Source organism: Octodon degus, unplaced genomic scaffold (genome assembly GCF_000260255.1).
Source record: "Octodon degus isolate 3935 unplaced genomic scaffold, OctDeg1.0 scaffold00233, whole genome shotgun sequence".
Classification (NCBI taxonomy): domain Eukaryota; kingdom Metazoa; phylum Chordata; class Mammalia; order Rodentia; family Octodontidae; genus Octodon; species Octodon degus.
The window spans coordinates 2310100-2318031 of record NW_004524809.1 but is presented as its reverse complement, the minus strand read 5'-3'; positions in this window follow the sequence as shown (position 1 = coordinate 2318031).

Here is a 7932-nt window from a genome sequence, read left to right as displayed (position 1 = left end):
TTCTTCTTCTTCTTCTTCTTCTTCTTCTTTCTTTCTTTCTTTCTTCTTTTCTTTTCTTTCTTTCTTTCTTTTTCTTTTTCCTTTTTGATACAGGGTCTTGCTATGCAGTTCAAGATGGACTTGAGCTCACTTTTTAGCCCAGGCTGGTCTCAAACTCAAACTCACAATGATCTACCTGCCTCAGCCTCCCAAGTGTTGGGATTACAGGTGTGCACCACCATACCTGGCTTATTCCTCCTTTTAAATCCCTAACCTGAGTTCACTGAAAGAAGCAGATGGACCCCTGGAAAGTCAACCCAAGAGGATCCCAGCTGCAGTTGCTGTGTTGGATACATTATCTTTCTTAGACTGGATTAATGTAGCTTCAGGTCTGTGGTATTCAACCAGAAGCAGTTCCCTTTGATGGGAGGCAGACACTATCTTACATTACTATCTCACCTCAGGTAGCCTTTGTCTACCCTCCTGCTCTCTATTGCACAACAGTGCCAGTGGCCTGAACCCACAAGACATTCTGCAAAACAGCACACTAGCCCAGCCTCTCTGTGGCCTGGAGGCCTGGGTGGACAAGATGTGACTCCCAAGAGGAGGAGAGAGACCTTACAAAAATTCACATCAGTGAAGTTTGTGGAGGTTCCAGAGTCTGAATGCTCTGGGTCATCAAGAGTAAAGGATAAGTGATTACAGCTGGCTCCTCCTTCAGGGACAAACATAACACTGACACTGAGTAGACCCTATGCATTGTGCAGTCAGCATATTTTATTCTTGGGAATACAGTCAGTTCTTTAAATTTGTGCATTCTACATTCTCAGATTCAATGAACGAAAAATTGGGAAAAAATTGCATCTGTATTGAACATGTGTAGACTTTTTTTGTCTGTCTGTTCCAAACAATGCAGTATGACAGCTATTTCCATAGCATTTATATTGTATTAGGTATTGTAATCATCCAGAAATGATTTCAGGTATGTGGGAAGATATTCATAGGCTTTATGTGAATATGGCCCCATTTTATAACAGATTGAGCATTTGAAGATTTAGGTATGGGGGGCTTGAGCCAGTCTCCATGGATGCCAAGGGATAGCTTACTGCTCTACCCCATTTCTGAGGGACAGAAAGGCTGCCCTGTCCTTCGAGCAGGTCCCATACAGACAAGTGCTCCATAGAAAGCCTTCCTCACAGCCCTCTGACCTGGAAACCTCAACACTGAGGGCAGGGTCTGTGGTAGGAAAGATGTGACATGTTCATGACAAACCCCTGTGAAATGGTCACCAAGATGGTAGTGTTCTGCAGCAAGACCACAGTGTCTGCAGAAGGAAATCACCGCCCTTTGAACAACTCCTGGGTGGTCCTCATGGAGCCAGAATCTGCCTGGGGGACCATAGGTGGCCCTGCAGCCACACCTGTCCATCAGAAGCTTAGATCCATCAGACGTACTGAGCACTAAGTCAGCCAGGCTGGTCAGCAATCCACAGCAGGATGTCCACTGGGTTCAGGCACAAGGAAGCCACACAGGACACCATGGTAGTCTGGCTCAGACATTAGTGTCATTCTGAGCCCTTCAGCACACACCTGTGACTGGACCAGGAAGCCAATGGCAAGAGGAAGAGTGCCATGCTTGCCTGACAGATGGCTATCTCTCTGGTAGGAGGTACAAGCTGAGAACAGAACTGCAGCTCTACAGCCTCACTCCAAGTGAGGGTAGTACCCCTGCCTTCCACTTTGGATGAGAGAAATGGCCCAAGGTTGAACACAGACGTACAGGCAATGGTGAACATAAGGATAAATATGAGGAGGTCTGGGCCACGGAGTCTGGGTGATGTGCACAGACCCATGGAAATGGGCACTGATCTCATCTGGGTTACTGTGCTGGGGGGAGTTAATCTAGTCCAGGTCAATGTGCTGGAGGCCTGGCCTCCAGTTGGGCACTGTTGCAAGGTAGGCCTGGTGGGAAGCAATTGGGCCCTGAAGGCATGACCTCCAAATGAATTAGCTTTGTGTCTGGAATACGTTAGTTATCCGGAAGGTGGGTAGTTCTGCAGGTGGCCAAACCTGTCCCACCCGCCCACTCGATCTTCCTGGCTGATTTTCATTCTTCTGCCCTCTTCCATGCTGTGATGCAGCATCTAGGTGCCCGCTTCATGACCTTGGACTTCAGAACCACGAACTTAGGGCCAAGGATGTAGCTCAGCAGCACAGCATACGCCTGCCAAACACAAGGTCTTCAGTTCAGTTCCTGATACCAAAGAGAAAAGAACTATGATCCAAATGAATTCCTCTCCTTTATAAACCACTCAGTCTGGGGGCCGGGGAGATGGCTTAGTAGAATAAGTGCTTGCCTGGCAAGTGCAAGGGCCTAAGTTCAATCCCTGGTTCCACAAAAAAAAAAAAAAAAAAGAAAGAAAGAAACAATAAACCACTCAGTCTGCTGTATTCTGTTATAGCAACAGGAAACAGATGAAGACGGACACAACATGTGAAAATCTTGGCATCCTGTGTTGGTGTTGGTGTCTACCAGACAGCATCCTGAGAGAAGCCCTACCCAGCCCAGGGGACCTGGCATCCCAGCAGGTCAGCACTGGAAAAGCTGTCTCGAAGGGTCAGGTTCTGCATGCACCTCAGAGGACCAGCTGCTGCCACTGCCCAACGTCCAAGCTTCCAGTTAGGAAGACAGCAGGGAGCCTCAGTATGGCAGCAGCCTTGGAGGAGCCTTGCAGCTGCCAATGGCAAGTTAATGATATCAGACTTTCAGTCTGGAAGGAGAAGCAGTTCATCTTGACTGGGACTGATTCATATTTGGAATATGGATTTACCTTTTCTGGCTACAGATCCTCAAACTGCAAGGTTTGATACACTGATATTTGATCTCAGATAACTTCACCTCACATCATGTAACAGCAACGTCTGTTACTTTTTTTGTTAGAATAAAACACCTGAAGGTTCAGCCCAAGTTGGCTGGTTTTAAGATGGTATGGTGGAAAGCCCTGGCAGAAGCAAGGTATTCTTGCTGGGTATGGTGATGCGTACCTATTATCCTAGCACTTGGGAGGCTGAGGCAGGAGGATTGCCATGAGTTCAAGGCCAGCCTTAATTGCATAGAAAGACCTTGTCTTAAAAAAAAACAAAACAAGACAACAACAAAAAAATCCAACAAAAAAGCAATAAAAAGAAGAAAAAAAAGAAAGAAAGAAAGAAAGAAAGAAAGAAAGAAAGAAAGAAAGGAAGGAAGGTAGTCATGGTATGGGGGACAGGAAGCAGAGAGAAGAGGGAGAAGCAGGGGAAGAAGATAAACCTTTCCAGGTCACACCCCCTAGAGACCCACCTCTTGGACTAGACTCTGTCTCCTCTACAAGACAACTGTAAACCCCGTAATCCAATCATCTTACACATGTGAGTGTTTGTTCTCTCTCTCTCTCTCTCTCTCTCTCTCTCTCTCTCTCTCTCTCACACACACACACACACACACACACACACACACACACACACACACAAAGTTTCGGGGGACATTTCAATTCAAACCATAGCAGTGAGAGAGCAGTCTGAAGTCATAGGATCCACTGTGCTGGACTGAAGGGCTTTGGGAGCTGTCATACCCAACCTAGTCAAATTGATTCCTTTTCCTGTTATCTCCCAACTAGATGTGGCTTTCCCTAAACTTGACAAAAACGAGTCTGAGACTGTCCCAGCCCCAGTCTAAAAGTATCATCATTCTTCCACCCCAAAGAACTGCCAAAAAAAGGTATTGTGGTTCCTACTTCTTTCTGAGTTATGTATTTTTTTTGTCTCTACAGATCAGCAAATTCTGCTTGGAAGACATTGCCTCATGATGCTCCCTAGAGGATCACTGGGCTTCGCTGCTAGCAGCCCAAAGATATCTGGGGCAGCCATAATCAGCATGTGGCAAGGCTCAGTCGTGTGTTCCTTCCCTTAGTAACACCTGGGTGGGTCCTCTGCAGCTTTGTAGGGTCCTAGGCAAGGAGTCATGCTAAAAGGCAGACTCAGGTGCCATTCCTGTTTCCCCAGGATGCTTAGCTCTTTTCAACCAAGCAGTTGCTAGACAAATCTATGGCTAAAATGCATACCAAGCCAGGTATAATGGTACATATCTGTAATCCCAGCACTTGGAGGCTGAGGCAGGAAGATCACTATGAATTTGAGGCCAACTTAGATTACATAGCAAGACCTTTTCTCAAAAAAACCATAATCAGTTTTAAAAATGCATATCAGCAGGATGCTGAAGAGCAACAGGTCTGACAGGTCTGTTCTCAGTATCAGATACTTTCCTGTTATCTCCCAACTGACGTGACTTTCCCCAGGGCATGTCATATCAGAGAGGCCATTTGAAGTGTCAATCCTCTCTGGCTGCCTTGATTTGTGCTGTTAAGACTTTGTCCTCACAGGCAGCAAGAGTGTTGTAACTGAACTTTGTATATTATACGGTTTTGATATTGAAAGGGTTTTATAAACCTCAAAATAAAAAAATCACGTTAGGGAAAAAAAGGACCCAGCCGAGCTCCCGACTAAGAAGTGAAACCGTGCAGGCATGGAGCACCATCTTCCAAGATGCGTGTGGCTCTTACCTGGAATCAACCACCAACCACAGCACCGTCTGCCTGCTACTGTAGAAGGACTGGACATGGAGCCAAGAGCAGATGTATGGATCTAGGCTTCCTATCACACAGCTCTAGGCCCTGGTAGGTACAGACGCCTCATTCCAGCAGGGCTGTGCTTCCACCAGGAGACACACAGAAGCCCTTCTGAACTTTTAGCAGGAGCTGATTCCTGGGCACTTCTGGCTCTTTGTGCCTGCCAGGGACTAACCATCCCATCAGGAGGAGGATGCAGAGCTGAGTATAGAGGCGCACACCTGTAATCCCTGTGCTTAGGAGGCTGAGGCAGGAGGATCACTGCAAATTTGGGGCCAGTCTGGGCTGCACAGTGAGTTCAAGGTGAAACTTGTCTCAAAAAACAAAACAAAACAGGTGGAGCCCTTCCTTGGCCTGCACCCTGCTGTTTTGTCTTTTTTTTTTTTTTTTTTTGAGTCAAGGTCTTACCTTGGGCTCACTCTATTGCCCCAAACTTGCAGTGCTCTTTCTACCTCAGCCTCCCAAGCACAGGGATTACACGCACGCTCCTCCATACCCAGTTCTCTGGAATCCCAGATCAGCTGTCCTCAAAAGGGTTAGCCTGTTTGATGGAGCAGGCGAAGCTTATTTTGTGTGGTGCCAGACTGCAGTGGGAGTGTGGTATAGCTAGATTTCCCAAGGACTCATGTAATGCCTACCCAGTGCTGACCATGTTTAGAGGAAGTGCTCCCAAGGAACTGCCTGGCATGGGCACAAAGGTGCCCCGGACCACACTGAAGGGCCATCCTCATGTGACATCATTCCCTGTGCTCAGAGTCCCTGTTCTCACCTCTCTCTGGGTGCACTCCTATTTCCTTGCCCGTGTACATGTTCCTGAGCATGCTCTGAAAGTCTGCATGCCATCCTCCTCCTTACTTTCCCTCACATGCACCCCGGCCATGATAGTGAGCGTCGAGCTGTTCCCAAGAATTGTTCCGATGTTCATGCCTACTAACAGTGCCTGGGAGTTCCACATCTTTACCTCATCCTGGGATTGTTGCTTTGTTGTGATTCTATAATCAGCCTGGAGGGTGTGAAGTGAAACCGATGGCAGTTTTTCTTATAGTTTTGTTTGCTTTGTGCTGGGAGTGGAGCCTGGGCCTTGCAGGTGTTGAATAGTGCTCTGAGCACCCCCATTGCATCTCTGATTTACATTTCTATGTGACTGATGAGGTTTAACACCCTTTTTCTAGGTTTACTGGCCACTTGGATGCTCCCTTTGGAAATGGTCCAGCTCCCTTCCCCAGTCTTGGTTTTTTTTTTGGTGGAACCAGGGATTGAACTCAGGCCCTTGCACTTGCCAGGGAAGCACTTACTCCACTGAGCCATCTCCCTGGCCCCCCAGTCTTGTTTTATGGGCCCACTTGTTCACATTGGCATGGAAGGGTACCCAGGCAGGACACAGTTCAAGGAAAGCAGACATTGCTGCCTAGGGCCGCCTTCATGGTAAATAGGTCCATCCTCCTCTGCCTTGGGAGATGTGACCCACCTTTCCTTCCAGAACGGGTTTTCCTGGCCTGGCCTCTCCCTGCTGCTAGGCTTCTCCTTCTGCTGTTCCTTCTCTGAGTCCCAGGGGACTAGAGTATAAGGTGCTGCTGGGGCTCCTCCAGCCTCAGTCCCCAGTCCCTGCTCATCTCACTCTGAGAGAGCTCCCCTCCCCTTCAGCTACAATGACCACCCAGGTCCCTTGACTGACTTTTCCTGTGACAATTCTACATGGACATTCTGGGTCTTTTCAGTCTTGAAGTTTCCAAAATGGAAATCGAGCTTCCCCTCCCAAATTGGTATTATCCAACACTTCCTGCTTCAGTACAGTCTCAAAAGCATTCCAATCTAATCATCACAAACCCACCCTTCAAGCCACCAGGATGGACATGTTTTCCTTCCAGATCACTCACAGCCTTCTCCATTCCACTGTCTGCGTGCAGAAGCTGACCGACATCTTAGCGGGCTTCCGTGGTCTTTAGTCTCTGATATTTTGGTTACTTTTTGCTGCATAACAAACAACCCCACAATTTAGGATTTTTAAAATACTGCCACTTGATGATGGAGTCATCTGGGACCAACTCTGCTCTGTCTAGGGTGGCAGTCCTCTGTGTGGGACATCCAAGATTGTGCATCACATCTGGCAGATTGGTGGGGATGGCTGTCAATCTTGTCTCAGCAACTCTGTCTCTCCAAGTAGTTTCCAATTTCCTCTTGCTCTCCACAAGGACTCTGTTTTTGGGGTTTTTTGGTGTGTTTTTCCACACAGGGTCTTACTCTGTAGACCAGGCTAGCTTTGAACTCATTATGTAGTTTAGGCTGGCCTCAAAGTTGTGGCAATTCTGCCTCAGTCTCTTGAGTGCTGGGATTACAGGTGTGCACCACAGTGCCTGGCCTCCATGAGGCCTCTGTATGGGGTGTGTCCAGTATTAGGTAATAAAACTTCTTATGTGGCATTCAGGTTCCCTAAATTGCCAGATCTGAAACTATGAGACCCTCTTAACTCTTTGTCCCAGAGCCAGCATAGCATACCTGTGCCACTTCCTGTTGGTTAAGTAGGTCACAGGTCCAGCCTGGATGCCATGTGGGAGGGAGGTGTGACTCACTGGGACTTTGGAGACTAGTCACCGTAGTATACTGTCTGGGTCCTTCTCCCAGCAAAGCGAGCTTCCCTTCCATCTTCCAAATCTCCCAAGTCTCATCCATTTCACCCTCAGGCTTAGGCTCCAAGTCCAGTTTCTCACCGGCTCCACCTCATCCATCATGGGGCTCCTGGATGTAGCTGCTCCTGATCTCAAGATCTGAGAAATGAAGAGCCAGGTTCTCTGCCCCAACATTCCCAACACGTTATGATGAAACTCAGGCTGCAGGTCACAGTCTGTGCACCCACTCAGAGGGGACGCAGGGTTGGGCTGCAGCTCAGGGGCAGAGCCTGTGCCCAGCATGTGCAAGGCCCTAGTTCCATCTCCAGCACTGCACTGCAAAAATAAAAAGATAGGGAGAGACAGAGCAGTCCCAGGGGCACAGCAATGCTACACATGCCTGCGTTACAGGTCTTCCTGCCTCAGGGGTGAGAAATGTCTTTTGGTAAGAGCCTGGGTTGTCTTCCTGTGAATGGTTCTCTTTGGCTCTTGGCTCAACCCTCTGAATCATCTCTCTTTTCCATAAGAAATGATCCTTCTGGGCGTGGTGGCCTATGCCAGTAATCCTAGCACCCAGAAGGCTGAGGCAGGAGGATTGCTATGAGATTGAGGCTACCCTGGACTACACAGTGAGTGTGCTGGCATCCAGTCTGGGCTACATAGTGAGGTCTTTTTTTTTTTTTT